A 14,766-nucleotide genomic window follows, 5' to 3' on the forward strand; every position below is an offset into this window, starting at 1 on the left:
CCTTATCATAGGCTTTCTCAAAGTCCACTTTAAATAACAATAATTCCTTCTTTTCCTTTGTTGCATAATCCACTAGTTCATTTGCCACCATCACCCCATCTAGCAAGTGTCTCCCGGGGACGAAAGCACATTGGCAACTAGAAACCACCTTACCGATCACCTTCTTAATTCTTCCCGCTAACACTTTAGAAATAATCTTGTGAATACTACTCACCAAACAAATCGGCCTATAATCGTCTAAGCCTAATGGATTATTAGACTTAGGGATCAAAGCCAAGAAAGAGGAGGTTATGGATTTTGACAACTTGGAACCCGAATGAAATTCCTTAAAACAAGAAATAAGATCCGGCTTTAGAAGCTCCCAACACTTCTTGAAGAATAGCATTGAATACCCGTCCGGACCCGGGCTTTTACTCCCTTCGCAACTCCACACCGCATCCTTTATTTCAAATTCCTCAAAAGGAGCTTCGAGGCTATTCATCTCTTCAATGCTGAGTTTGTTAAAAATATCCCCCTCTAAAACCGGTTTAGGCTCCTCACTTTCCTTGAATTTAGACTTGAAATGATCAAAAATCTCCCCTTTAACCTCCTCCACCTTATTAAGGATTCCTCTATCCGTCGAAATATGACCAAGGAAATTACGTCTCAACCCCCTCTTCATAATCGCGTGAAAGTATCTACTATTCTCATCTCCATCATTTATCCACCTAAGCTTCGCCTTTTGAATTAACATGTTTTCTCTAATTTTAAGATTTGTCCAAAACTTGCTATTCGCCCTCCTTCTATCCTCCGGCTCTACCTCCTCATTTAAACATTGATTATCTATTGCATTTATCTCCTTAACCCCCTCCTCCAACTCTAAGTCAATCTTCCCGAAGACGTTGATATTCCACCACCGTAATTTGTTTTTAAGAAGACTCAATTTCTCCTTCAACACAAAATCGCCGCGACCATGAACTTCCAAAGCCTTCCACTCCCTCTCAACATAGTCTATAAAATCCTTGTGTTGAAACCACTCGTTATTAAACTTGAAAGGTTTTGGGCCCCAATCCGATTTGTCCGCCACTATCCATATAGGACAATGGTCCGATATATCTCTCTCTCCAATTACCTGTCCAACAACTCCCCACCAGTTGATGATCCTACTAGACACTAAGAATCGGTCTAACCGGCTCTTCGACTTGCCGTCACCGCTGAACCAGCTGAACTTTTTGCCTTTACATGGAACATCCTCCAATCCTAAGTCATTAATAAAACCGGAAAATTCTTCCCATTCCACATTACCTCCACCTACAGACAATCCCTTCCTTTCCCCTCTGTTTTTCACGGCGTTGAAATCTCCGCCGAAAATCCATTCACCATCACTGTGTTTTTCTTTCAAATCCAGAAGATTCCTCCAAAGCTCGCGCTTCAGAGAAAGATCACACGAAGAATAGATATTACAGATATATATAATCCTATCCTGCCACAACACCTTAATTCCCAGAAAACCTATGCCCCTAAAACTACAAATAACTTCAATATTTGCAGAATTCCAAAGAGTAATCAAACCACCAGACATACCTTCTGAGTCTGACACAGAATAGTCTACATCAGCAATCCGCCAGAAACTCTTCGCAGTAGATACAGAACACGATTTCAATTTTGTTTCCTGCAACAGAAACACATCCGCCTTCCCTTTACTGATAATTTGGTGAATTCTTCTTCGCTTGATCAAGCTACATCCCCCTCTAATGTTAAAGGACCCAATGATCATGATTGCATATTCTCTTTCTCCTGCGCACCTAACTTTGAAACCGAACCAAAACTCTCTGAGACTTCCTCCTCCATTAGCTGCGGAACCGACACGCCGAGCTTCCTGATACCAAGCATAAGTTTATCGCTACCTCCTCCATAGCAAAGGAATGATGACATCTCAAATTCTCAATGACGTTCATTTTTGAATCAACAATTTTTTTTTTTTTGAAAAGAATCAACGGATAATTATTGTGTGGACAAATCTTTTGAAGACACCAAAAATAATAAATTCATGTTATTTAACTTTATGTCAAAAATGTTGTTAGGCTATCGGTTAAAGAACAACTTGCGAAGAGGAATATCATTCATAGGGTGGAGGACAAATTATGTGTGCTATGCTCAAGTCATAATGAAGACATGGAACATTTATTTTTTAATTGCTCTTTCTCCAAAAAGATTTGGGAGAAGATTGGTCTGTGGGTGGAGGTTCATATGGAGGGAGAAATTGTTGGAGCTAATCATTTGGAACAATTTACTCTTGGATTGAAAGGAAGGATGAAAAAGAAGAAGCGGGGACCGGTTTGGCTAACAACGATATGGTCGATTTGGAATTCAAGAAACAACTTCATCTTCAATAATACTCTAACATTATCTTAGATGAAGTTATTACAAATATCAAAGTGGTTTCTTGGATTTGGTTGGCAATTGGTGCAAAATCAAGTAGAGTCATTCCTCTGTTCTATTGGTTTCAAGCACCTTTAGAAGTTCTTAAAATGTATTAATTTGCTTTTGTTTGTCTTGTATTTGTAATGGGTTGTGTGTACCCCTAGTACTCACCTCATTCTTAATTAAATCTATCAATATTGCTTATAAAAAAAAATGTTGTTAGGCAATTTTTTTTATAATGGACTTAGGTATGAAAACAAAATCCGTACCCGCGGATACTCATTCGAATATATTCCGAAATTGGCGGAAAAAGTTTGTTGAGTTTTTCTCGATTACAAAATATGGGGACGGGTTGGGTACACACTAGTGTCCACCCCAAATGCGTCTCGTTTATTTCATTATATACATTATTATTTATTTATGATAATTTATTTATGATAATTTAGAATATTAAAAATATGACAAATGTTTTGATATTTCTATTTTTTTATTTTATTATTTAAAATATTTGAAAGGTATATGTTATGCAATTTTTTGTGATTATTTTATTTTATTATTTATAATTTTATTTTATTTTGAAAAAATAAATATTTTTATTAAAAAAATTGATTTTATTAAACGGATGGTTTTTTTTTTCATAAGCAACTCTTATATTATGATTAGGAGTGCTAGGGGTACACCAACCCAAATACAAGAAATGAAGAGAGACTAAACAACAAAGGAACTAACAATGTGTACATAAGAGAGGGTTTTTATACCACTCATAGAAGTTACACTTAAGCTTTGATGTTGATGCTAACCACCACCAAGAATACCAAACAATCATGTAATATAGTTCATCTATATCCAGTTTTGCATTGGCGAAGATAATATCATTTATTAAACGGATGGTGATTGGGCAGGGATACTCCAACCCAATCCGAACCCATTTGTGACGAGTTTGAGTTTTAATTCTTCATTCCCGTTTGAGTTTGGAGTGGAGAACGAGGATTATTTGGAAATTTAAGTTTGGGTTTAGGAGTGGTAAAAACCGTCTCAACCCGCCCCGTTGCCATCCCTTGGACTGAGAGTTTTGGAATTCCCGCACATAGACCTCAAGCTCAGATAAAAAGATAGTCGTGTTAGGCATTCAACATTAATGTAAAATTTTATCAAATCTTAGTGACAGGATCAACTATGTGATAATGTGAATTCTAGTTTGTTGCCAGGAAGCAACGAGTTGTATGGGTCGAGTAGAGTTTCTAAAGAGAAAGGGTTGTTGTATTGCCGCATGAATGCAGTAAAAAAAAATAAGTAAGGATTTCTACAATTTCGTGAACGGTATGGATAACGAAGTTAGTTCATAAGAGTATGATTCTTTTTTAAACATGTAATATATGCGCACTTACCGAAGAAAAAAAACTATGGAAAAAGTGGATGTTATGGTTAGGAGGAAGATCAATTTTATGTTCTACAAGAAACTAAGTGGACATGTGAAAAGGTGAAAAATTAGATAGATGTTGTAAGCTCAAGAACACCAATAAAAGTAGATCGAGAAACAAGATAGGGATTATTATAGACAAGGATTGGAAGAAGGGTATCGTATCGCAGAAGAGAAAAAGTAGGATATTGAATTATAACCCTAAAATATTTATGTGGTGGATAAATTGGATGTATATTTTGATAGATGGATTTTTTTAATGGATTTAATTGTCACCTCTAGTTAAGAATATATAATTAAAAATTATTTTGTTATAGATAAAATTATCTGTGAATAGGTAATATATTGATATGTCAAAATAACGCATGATTTAATTTTCTTTTCTCTTCTTCAATCACTCTAGTACACATTATCGTAGAAAAATTAAAGTAAAAAATATCTTAATTTCTTTTGTTATTCTCTATTCATTTGATGAATGAAAGTAGATTTTATATAATAATATATAGGGTTAATAGTCATTTATCCCCCTACAATAGTAGCGAGATTCGGTTTACCCCCCTTTTGAAAAAAAAAAATTGGATTACCCCCCTGTAATATCTGGGCACCCCCCTAAACGTGTAAAAACCAGGGGGGAAAATCAAAAATATATATTTTACAGGGGGCTAATTTTCCCTCTTAGGGGGCAAAAGACTTACAATTTTAATATTATAGGGGGGTAATACAATTTTTTTTTAAAAGGGGGATAAACCGAATCTCGCTACTATTGCATGGGGGTAAACGACTATTAACCCTAATATATAATAGATAAATACGATAAAATACAGTTCAACGCATAAGAAATGATCAGGCAATGTCGTGAACAAATAATTGATAAAACAATTAGATTATTTTTTTGAATCAAGTAAATATTATTAATTCAAAAAACAATTACAAGCATAGTGGTGATCAAAATGATCCAACCAACCAAAAGACAAAGAAACCTATAGCATTAACTTTGCAAGGTGGCTTCTACATTTACTATGTTGCCACCCCTTATACACAATGCAATTTCTAATTCTATCCTCTATACCAACTGTAGTATCTATATTTTCAAAACACAACCTATTTCGCATAGACCATATACTGTACATAGTCTCCGCAAGAGCAATCTTTAACAGGGCTATTCTCCATCCTTTCCTCCTGGTGTGATCAATACACCAAACTAATTCATCTTCCCACTTTAAAGGCTCATGTCGAATCTCCAGCCACTCAAGTATATTTCTCCATATCTTCCTAGTCACACTGCACTCAGGGGCGGACCTACATCGTGGCAGGGTGTGGCTATAGCCACACCAGTTTTCAATTTTTTTTTCTTTCTATTATATATACACACTTAGTTAATTAAATTAAACAAACCAATATACAACTTAATGAAACAACTATTATTGAATATATGTTGTATAATTTATATTATTTTATTTAGAATAAAAAAACCTACAATCTAAAAGACTAGAACTCTTGACCTCCTTTTTAAAAACTAACTAATATATTCAGTAACTATATTATATAATTGATAATTGGGTTAAATATGTTTTTGATACTATAAATATTTTAATTTTGGCTTTTAATACTTATAAAAAATATATTGACTTTTTTAGTCCTTATAAAATTAGTTTTGCATTCATTTTTTGGTCCCTCTACGGGGACTAAAACTGATTACAAAAGCAATTTTATAGAGATTTAAAATTAATATTTTTTTTTAAAGGGACTAAAAGTCATTTTAGATAATTTTATAGGACTAAAAACATATTTCCCTTCATAATATATTATAATATATATTAGGTGAAATCTAAGGTGAGAGTTTAATTGAGTCATACCGTTAGATTTAATCAATGATTAAATTTGTTTAAAAATAAAATTAAAATACTTATACATTTCTATATTGAATCTCGTCTCTCTCTCTTCTCCTCTGAGTCTTCTTCCCTTCATGAAAATTTGCAAAAATATTATTGAATGATAAATAAAAAAAACTGTGCACAAATTCTTTTGGTCCACAATTTATACCTATAACACACACCTACACTTTTTTAGATCAAAGTAGTAAACATCCGTACCAATTAAAATTTCCCATGCAGCTTAGAATAATTGACATAAATGTAATTATAATATTTGTTGCTCCCTCTAATATTTTTTAACAAGATCCGTTATTAGTAAATATAATTTATTAAACTATATTATTATTTTTTTGAATATAATATAATTTATATTTTTTTTATGTTTAGCCACACTAATATATATTGTCTGGATCCGCCCCTGACTGCACTGAAAGAAAATATGATCAATGTCTTCATCTCTCTGCTTGCAAAGACAGCATTTCATATCTTGTGTGTGTAACAAATTCAATCTAGCTAGTCGAATTTTAGTTGGCAAACGTTTATGGCAAGCTAACCAAAGACAGCATACTGCACGGGGACGGGCTTTATTGTTCCTTATAAGGTTTATCCAGTCTATTCTATTTCCATCATCAATCAAGGCTTTGTAAAAAATGCTCAGCTTGAATTTCTGACTCTGGAGTGCTTTATCCCAGGCCTGCTGCAGTGTTGGTAGAATCACACGTTGGCTCAGAATGCATTTTGCAATCCAACTATTATGGCTCTTCACCTCATAGTTCATGACATCCGTTTTATTGAAATAGTAACTATGCATCCATTTGCTCCAGAGATTCTCAGCCAGCCTACACAAATTCCATAGACATTTCAGCATAAGGACACGATTCCATCCCTGAAGATTTATGATTTGCAGACCTCCTTGAGCATAAGGCTTGCAGATTGTATTCCATGCCACCGGGCTCTTTTTACTATTGTCAGATCCTGCCCAAATAAAGCTTCTACAAATTCTATCAATCTTCACAAGGACCATTTTTGGAATTGGGAAACAGCTCATCCAGTATTGGGCAATTGCAGAAATTATACTCTTCACCAATTGTATCCTTCCAGCATAAGACAAGAGTTTTGCTGACCAGTGGTGAATTCTTGCCATGATTTTGTCAATCAATGGAAGATAATGGTGTATTGTCAACCTCTTGCAGGTGAGAGGGACTCCAAGATACCTCACAGGGAAGACACCAACTTTGTATCCTGTTATCTCATACAACCCTCTCTGTACATTATTCTTTATTCCTCCACAAAACATGGTACTTTTAGATGGATTTGCAATTAGACCCGTTGACTTTGTGAAATCATTAAAAGCTTGTTGCATTGTCTCAACAGAACTCTGATCACCTCTGCAGAAAAGCAACACATCATCAGCAAAAATCAGATTAGTCAAGTTCAAATTAGCACACTTTGGGTGGTGATTGAATTTAGGGTTCTTCTGCATTTTTTGCATAATCCTGTGCATATACTCCATAATAAGAACAAACAAGAGAGGGGAAATTGGATCCCCCTGTCTGATCCCTCTCTTGGCTTGCATAAAATCAGTCAAATACCCATTCACATTGAACTTATAAGAGACTGTGGTCATACTAGCCATGATCCAATCAATAAACCTCTGAGGTTGTTAGAACGTATAGGATAAGTATTTTTAGTATCGTCTCCTCAGGGATTGATGCGATATTATCGCCGTTCTACAGCTTAGTGTATTTTGAGTTAAGGTTTTTGGATGTTTTTAGTGTCATGAAAGATAAATAGCATGAAAAGAAATTAAAGACAATAACTTAGGATTTAAAAACGGTTTGGTAAAACTGTGTCAAGATTAGTGTTCATTAGTTTGCTTCATATGTACTCTAATGATTATATATATGAACCTATTCATGATTAATACAATCACGTATCCTCTCGATACCGTTTATCTCTAAAGTAATATCGTGATTATTATCATATTCACTGTCAGATGATCTCTCATGCCGACAATCAACATGATAATCTTAAAAGCTTGATACTTGTGATTATCAACTCACAAATCTATTTCTAGAGTTTGTTTATTGATAGATGAATATCTTTTAGGTCTAGCTTTGAAACATATCTCTCAATAATGATCCAAAACAACAAATGAAACATAAATAACAAGATATTCACCATGTATTAATCATTAACCAAGTTCATACATAATAGATCAAAGAAAGTACATATTTACAAACTAACTACCTCTAATCTTGACACAAGATGAAACTTAGCCCTCCATATCCATGGAAGCTTCAACAACAAGCAACAAACCAAGATTTAGTGACATCAAACTCAAGAAGATCAAAGAAAGATGTTTGGAAATCTTGATTTTCTCTTAAGAAAAATGGTTTTCTCTTCTTCTCTTGCCCTCTCTTTTCTTCCATGTGTGTTTTATGATAAAAACTATGCTAACCACTCTTAATCATCAATTTTATGTGGCTAAGAACAAAAGTTGAAAAAAGTAGGTCCGCTGAGCGGAGCAGTAAAAATATCTAAATTGTCTTCAAGGTCCGCTGAGCGGAGGGGGTCCGCTGAGCGGACTTGCTGGTGGAAAAAACGCTGCCAATCCCTGCCTGGGTCCGCTTGGACTCCGCTGAGCGGACCTTCTTGCACAAAACTCCTTCTTTTTGCATTCCACCCTCATTGCAAGCTTGTTTTGATCATTCTTCTCATTCCATCTTGCCCAAAAGTTGTTAAAACCTAAAGAAAAACATAACAAGAGTTAATAAACTAACTTAATTTAGAAAATAAACACAAAGTTATTTATTTACATACTATTATATCAAAAGGTAATCAAATTTGGCACAAGAGTTTAAGAAATACCACAAAACTTATATACAAAATATGCACAAATGGGATTCTAACAGAGGTATTCCAATCTCCTTCAAGATGACATCCATTGATCCCCAATTAACAATGTCATATGCTTTTTGGAGATCAATTTGCATCATGACCCTTGGGACCCCTCCTTTCCTGTTATATCCTTTCAATAATTCATAGGCTAGTAAAATGTGGTTGTGAATATTCTGCCCTGGTACAGATGCAGCTTGGCAGTTATTCACTATACTAGTCAGAACCCTTCCTAACCTGTCAATTAAAATCCTGGAGATGATTTTGTAGAATGTAGTGCAGCCAGCTATAGGTCTATATTCCTTTACATTCTTAGGGATGGCTACTTTGGGGACTAAAGTTACAAGAGTACTGTTAAAAGCTCTATAGATTTGCCCAGTAGTGAAAAACTCCTCAACAGCATCTATCACATCCTTCTTGATAAGTTGCCAGCAAGCCTTAAAAAATTTAGATCCATAGCCATCTATACCTGGGGATTTCAAGTCACCAATGCCAATCAAAGCTTTATGAATCTCCTCCTCAGTAACATCCTTGATAAGGGCTTCCCTCTGCTCCCTAGTCAATTGAGGGCCCATTCTCATGGCCTCAATATCAACATGTTGGAGAGTAGTTTCTTCCTTGCCCATGAGGTTTCCATAGAACTCAAGTATTTCTTGTTCCAAGGCCTCCTGAGTATGAATCAAAGAACCATCCATTTTTTCCAATCCCACCATGTTTTTTGTAGTATGCTTAGCTTTGATAGATGCATGGAAAAAAGAGTTGTTCCCATCACCTAGTCTTATCCAATCAATCTTGGATCTTTGTTGTAAAATGCTCTCCTCAATCTCATTCAGTCTAATCACTTCCTCTGTGCAAATTTTAACTTTCTCAATGGTGTTTGTATCCATTCTGTTCAGGCTAAGCTCACCTTGAGTTCTAGTCAAGTCCTCTCTAGCTTTGTTCAGGTTCTGCTGTAGATGGGGTAAAGGATGACTAAATCTTCTAAGAACATTTTGGAGTCTTTTAAGTTTGATCCATAACCTCTTCATAGGACTACCAGTAACTCTCTGATTCCAGCTAATTCTAACAGCATCTTCAAATCCTGGCATATCCACTAGGCAGTTTGTGAATCTAAATTGTCTCACAGGTTTCCTCTTAGCCACAGTACTATCCACATGTAACATGGCATGATCTGAGACACTTGGAGGCATAATCTTGAGTTGTACATCCATATACTTTTGAAACCAGTCAACATTACCCAAAAGCCTATCAATTCTAGAGTAAATAGGTCTAATGGTATGTTTATTGAACCAGGTGAAGTAGTCTCCAGAACTATACATCTCACTCAAACCAGTTTTCAGCATCATATCCTGCATATCCACAAACTCCCTCTCAGTGACAATGTTGCCCCCTATACGATCCTGAGCTTTTTCCACATTGTTAAAGTCGCCTATTACACACCAAGGTCCCACAGTGTTCCCATGTATTCTCTCAATGTCCTTCCAAAGAGTCTTTCTCCTTTCTAATTTATTATGGGCATAGACTGCAGTTAACCAAAATTGAAACACACCATTACAGTCATCGACCCTGCAGTGTATAAACTGGCTGGAGCTACTCAACTTATGCACACTCACTTCACTAGCATTCCAACCCACCCATATCCTTCCATTCTCATGTTCATTATAGTTATCAACATATTTGTCAGCTATATGTAGTTTGTTTCTTATCCCATCAGCCTTTTTACTCTTCACTCTAGTTTCAAGTAATATCATAATAGCAGACTTTAAACCAAGGAGACGGGAGCTAATCTCCTTTATTTTGCCTACTTTATTGAGCCCCCTAATGTTCCAGGCTATAATCATCCCCCCGAGCTTGTGGCAACTAAGAGATCATTCAAAATCCCTAGTGCCTCAAAGCCGTTTACACTTTCAATTCCAGTTGAAGACTCAAGTTGAACAACATTCTTACCTTTTGTGTTACTCTTGACTACTGTCCAGGGTTCAGTAGTTGTTCCAATGACCACCTGTTCAGGTACTGCATCAGCCTTTGCAGGAATCTGTTCCTGCTGATCATCTTGAGGAATCTTCTTTGGCTGCCACTTTTGGATCTGCCGGGGCTTGCATTGGTGACCCAATTTTTGACACTTCTCACAAAACATAGGCTTCCATTCATAAGCAACCTCTTGAGTTAGCATTCTCCCTTCAACATCTTTTATAGAAATCTCCTGCACCAGTGGTTGTGTGATGTCCACTTCAACTAGTATCCGAGCATATGACACTCGGAGCTTGCTAGCCGTACACTCATCAGTCACCAATGGAGTCCCAAGAGCACTTCCAATTTTGTTCAAACTTTTCACTCCCCATAGATGAAGTGGTAATTGAGGCAATTTGATCCAAATAGGAATTGTCCGCATCAAATCTCTCTTTAGGTTAAAATCCTGATGCCATTCCTTCAGAATCATAGGCATATTCTTGATAGTATATGGTCCTTTCATCATCACTGCTTCACGTTCTTCAAACGTCTTGAAACGAGCCAAGAAAAACCCCTCCTCATTGTAGTACAAATCAGGAGTCTGCACAAAATTCCACATCGTCGTCATGTAATTCTTGATCGCATTCATACTCAGATTCTCTCCCATCACATATATGATTAGGGCATTCTCCCAGAATTGGATCTCAGACACAATGTCATCTCGCTCAATTTCAATCTCAATTTTCCCATCGACAACTTTGGGCGCCACATATTCCATGGAAATCCCCTTCGCAGGATTGCGATTGTCACTAATCACATCTACCCAAAGTTTTCGTTCAGTGCTAGCTTCCTTACCATTCTCTTTCACAATTAGGGTTTCTGCTGCAGATTTCACCACAGCTTCTCCTTGATCATTCGCCTTCAATTCCGTATGATCCTTTGGTTGCGTCTCCTCTGTCTGATTCACAGTCATCGCCTTCGGTTGTGTTGTTTTTGGGTTGTTGAAACAATTAGATTATTAATTTTTATTTTTATTATTATTATTATTATTATTATTATTAGATTTTGTATAATAATATATAATAGATAAATACGATAAGATACAATTCAATGCATAAAAAATAACAGGCAGTGCCGTGAACAAATAATTGATAAAATTATTATATGATTAATAATAATAATAATAATAATAATAATAATAATTATTATTATTATTATTATTATTATTATTATTATTATTATTATTATTATTATTATAATAGTAAAATGAAAGTTTTGAACCTACCTATCTAACCTATTAAAAATATAAAAAGCTATAAAAAAATTTAAAAACTCTTAAATAGTTATTATATAGAAATTATCAATAAATTTTATTATTATTTAAAAAATATAACTATTTTTGTGCATTATTATTTTTATATATAACAAATATATATATATATATATATATATATATATATATATATATATATATATATATATATGTATGTATGTATATATATATGTATGTATATATATATATATGTATGTATATATATATATATATATATATATATATATATATATATATATATATATATATATATATATATATATATATATATATATATATAACCAATTCAACCCGAGTTCAACCCTGGTCAAACCTTAAAACTTTGAACTTATAGATATACCGATTCGATGTCCGATCCAATTTTTATTACCTTATTTGTGACATATCATATTCTATGAAGATTGTGAAAATATTTTTAGGATAATTTTTAATTTTATAAGATATTTGAAGTTTATAATATTATTTTGAATATATGGATCATTATATTAAAAATAAATATAATGATGTTAACTAAAATATGCTCCCAATGAGAATAAACTTACGAGTATGTTCATTTATTTTATATTTGATGAAAAGTTATTACTTGAAAGTCATTCAAGCAAACCTGAATGGTAAATATATAAATAATATATTTATATTATAATCATTGATTTTGATGTCTCGTAATCATATAAGGAGATTTGTATAAATCTATTGTGGAGAACAAGTCTATTATTAAAAACTTAGTAAATAAATTTTTGAGATTTATTGACTTAGAGACGTCTTAGTTAATATTTATTGATGGAAAAATGTGTATTCCTTATTTATGTATAAAGTAGCTACTCAATGACGAGGTAACATCCTTTATTTATGTGAACATGTTGAGGAGAATCAAACTTAAGTCAGTTGAAACTAACAAGTGATGGAAACTCAACATTTGTGATTGAAGATCCCATAAAAAAGGTTGATAGGGATAATAACAAGTCACTTGTTAGTTCTGCCACCACAGAAAATAATTTGATTAGTTTTTACTTGTGTCTTTTTCCTATGGTGTAAGTGAGAAAGTGCTCGACACTACATTACTAAGAGGATAAGCTTATGTAGTTTTTAATGAATTTCATATTCTTTATTGGTGGTGTATAATTTGCAGCATACACCTGATGATATCACATATAGAGACCAATGATGATGGCGGACAGCGAGAGCAGCAGTTCGATGAGAGCAAGTTTTTGTGACTTAATTATGATTTCTACTTTTTATGTTTGGAGTTTAGTTCTACGTGTTTTTTTGAAAGGAATGAAGCGTAAACAAAGATGGAGAACAGTTGGAACGATACAAAATTTGAGTTTAATGATGGATGAAATAAAAGATTAAGAGGGTAATTATAGTCATTAGTTTGGTTCTATGGTTTGAAGGTTCATAAATACTAAAATCAACAACCGAACCAAACCACATCTGTTTTTGTTAGTTCGGTTTGGTTTTGGAACCAAATCATAAACAATCAATTTTTTCGGTTTGATTTTATTTAAATTGTCAGTTTAATCTCTTTTTTTGATCCTCTGACATAAACTTTGTTTGTGAGCGATACGTGATGATATTGAAACATGCTTAAATTGTGTAAAATTGATTTGTGATTTGCATATTGAATCGGTAAAAGAACACCAATTCCTAACAAACCTATTCCTCTGAAACGTATCTTTATTTATTATCCTCAATTACTTTTTATAATTTATAAAACAAACATCTTGAAACTTCTGCTTAGAATTATAGAAATTGTTGAACGTTTTAATATCGTCCCAATCCCTGTGGATACGATAAAACACAATACTTACATTTGATTTTACTTTACATCAAGGATCTATGCGCTGACCGTAGATAGTGTCATATGGATATCATACGTAGAATATAGTGCATCAAGATTTTGATGACACTGCCCTATTTTCAGGTTGTCTGCGATGAGAGAGTTCGGTGGCTAGATATTTTCTGAGAGGTGTCTATGCCAATTTGGGCATATGCCCGTCCTGTGTAGGCCCTCCCCGCAAAAGCCCTCGAAAAAACGAGCGGAGCGGGGCGAACATATTTGTGAGTGCGGGTCTAAAACCTTGCTCCTCCTGCAAAAAAGTGAGGGTGGGGAAGGGAAGGCCCTCGGGCGTTGAACTCTTTAGGCCTAAAAATAGTAAAATTATATGAAAAAACTCATGCCCACAAAAGTCATTAAAAATGGGGAGGGCGGGACATGCACATTAGGGAGAGCAGACCTAAAACCTTGTCCTGCCCCGCGAAAAAGTGCGGGCAAAACAAACTTTCCCCGCGGACCGAACCCGTTTTACCACCCCAACAAATAACACATATTTTCTATGGTGGACTTGATTAGATTTTATTAGTTTGTTTAATTTTTTATGTTGCTAAAATTATTTGTATATTATTAACTTCTTATCTTATCTTAATATTTCATTAGAAAAAATTAGCAATTCATTACTTAACATGAAAATAATATGAATACAACTTAAACAGTACTAAATGATTCACGATATTTCAACATCTTGATAATATCTTTGACAGATCTAGCAATTGTAGCATCCATCTCGACTGGATTCTTTGTTTTATTTCGGTGATATGTGCTTAATGTGACTTTTAAATTTTCATCCGTCTTGATGTTAAACATATTAAACCTAATATCTCTTCATTATTGATTGATGGTAAATGATACTCGATCTTAACATAAGTGCACGGACCAAATGATATTGGTTCATGTTCTAACCAAATGATCATCTAACATTGCTCATAATCTATATATGCAACACAGACTCGGACACGGGACACGACACAAACACGAAGACACCGTTAATATAAAAAACATAGGACACTGACACGTCTATATACATATATATATATATATATATATATAT

This window comes from Vicia villosa, linkage group LG1 (assembly GCF_029867415.1).
Source record: "Vicia villosa cultivar HV-30 ecotype Madison, WI linkage group LG1, Vvil1.0, whole genome shotgun sequence".
NCBI classification, from domain to species: Eukaryota; Viridiplantae; Streptophyta; class Magnoliopsida; order Fabales; family Fabaceae; genus Vicia; species Vicia villosa.